The sequence below is a fragment of the Nerophis lumbriciformis genome, linkage group LG27, assembly GCF_033978685.3.
Source record: "Nerophis lumbriciformis linkage group LG27, RoL_Nlum_v2.1, whole genome shotgun sequence".
NCBI lineage: Eukaryota > Metazoa > Chordata > Actinopteri > Syngnathiformes > Syngnathidae > Nerophis > Nerophis lumbriciformis.
In genome coordinates this window covers 30,939,782-30,941,536 of record NC_084574.2, presented here as the reverse complement: position 1 = coordinate 30,941,536, position 1,755 = coordinate 30,939,782, and the positions used below count along the sequence as shown (strand labels likewise).

At 36.8% G+C, this 1,755-nt stretch overlaps 1 long non-coding RNA gene across 1 annotated transcript; it reads right to left on the bottom strand.

Moving 5' to 3' along the window:
- Positions 1–1,001: 1,001 nt before the first annotated feature.
- Positions 1,002–1,525, bottom strand: LOC133624317 (uncharacterized). The gene is made up of 2 exons (XR_009817985.2): positions 1,302–1,525; positions 1,002–1,195 (listed from the first exon to the last, which is right to left on the bottom strand). It is a non-coding gene; the product is annotated as an uncharacterized lncRNA (long non-coding RNA).
- Between the last annotated feature and the right edge of the window lie 230 nt (positions 1,526–1,755).

Here is a 1,755-nt window from a genome sequence, read left to right as displayed (position 1 = left end):
CCTGGAATGCCCGGTCTCCACGGGTTTTAAAACGAGTTTTCGGGATCTTTAGAAGACCCTGGCCTGAAGACTGCGCCCTGAAGAATAGGGGCATAGCAAGTCAGTGATGTACTGAGGGGCCCCACCATGCAACGCACGAAATGTCAGGATTAAAATTTTAAACTCAATGCGGAATTTAACTGTAAAGTCCAACTTGTTCTCGCACGCTTACCAGTCCAAAAAATACATTTCAATATTTAAAAAATAAGACTTAGGGACAAACAGGGAGACAAATATATTTTGGTAGCACATTAATTTTTATAGTTTGTACACTTTGCGACAGAGATAGTGGCAAACAATTCCAACTCTGCAGGTTTGATTAATTAATCATTTTTAAGATGGTGAATGTAACTAACCCATCTGCAGCTCACAATAACTCAAAATCCCTGAAACATCTGAGATTGATTGGGCCAATTAATTTTACAAAAAATATTTTTCCCAATACATTTTGACACTTTCTTCATCAAACTTGAATTCAGTTTGATACAAGTTTAGTTAAGGATTTTAATTGTTTTACTTTTTAGTGCAAAAACAATTAAAAATGGATAATTAAAACAAAAATATGTAAAGAGTAACACCGATCGAAATGTTAACCTCCGCACAACAAGAGCCACCGAAAGACAAATTTGCCCTTCTGTTCTTATCAGTGACATAGCAGAAAGCGGCTGGGAATAAGTTTGTGGTAAAATTCCATACAAGCGCAGTGTCGTTATTTTAAATTTTACATGCGCTTTTTACCCCCCAGCCAAAGATTGTGTGAGTGGCCCTGGTGTCTGGCAACGCATTGCAGGCAGTATGTCCGAGTGTCAGCATCACGCACGCGCAAATGGGGAGTTGATCCAGTAGTGACAGGCTTCCGAACCAAACAAGTCAATATGGAAAACAATAAACAGCACAACTGGTAGAAAAATTTTCGTTAAAAAAAACAAAAAACATGACAGAAATGTCAACAGCAAACCAAATGGAATTTAAGCATCACTGTTTATTTGTGTAACCAAACATGATTACTTGTGAACACATTAGCTTTAACGTGCATGATCTTTTAAGCAGCACTCTTGTATAAGTCACGACTTTTGTAATAGTCAAGGTGGGCAAGGATCCATCCTGAAGGCCCCAAGGTGGCTAAAGTCAGCACAGTCAGCACAAACACTGTTTCCTGGAAGAACAAATATACATAAGTATTTTATTTATTTATATTGATATATAGCCAAGCCAAATGCATTACATATTACACGGATCGTAGTGTGTTTGATATAACTTACCAACGGGCCAATTTGATGTTGAGGAGGTTTGCTATGAATTAATCGTTGAATCATCATCTTTGACTTCAGACAAAATATCTGCGGAAGCTTGAACAGTCCAAACATATTTGAGCAACAAAAAAAAGGTCAAGTTCCAGAAAGGTAAGATGGAATGTGAAGGCCTTTAACATCAATTTAAACACATTAAGAGTACTACACACACCTGCTTAATTTGTTTGGTTTGATTGTGGTGCATTCATGTGCTGTAGGAAAAACTTTGATGAGTTCAAGTAAGCACATCGATATATTCCAAGACGTGTGGATGAACAAGTACTTAAATGACTGAAAAACGTTTGCATTAAATGTTATTTGTACGTATTTCATCATCTTGTCTATAACACATTTCTATAAAATACATCCCAAAACAGGTGAGCAATACTCCAAATGTTAGTATCGATCCAATATCAAGTAACTA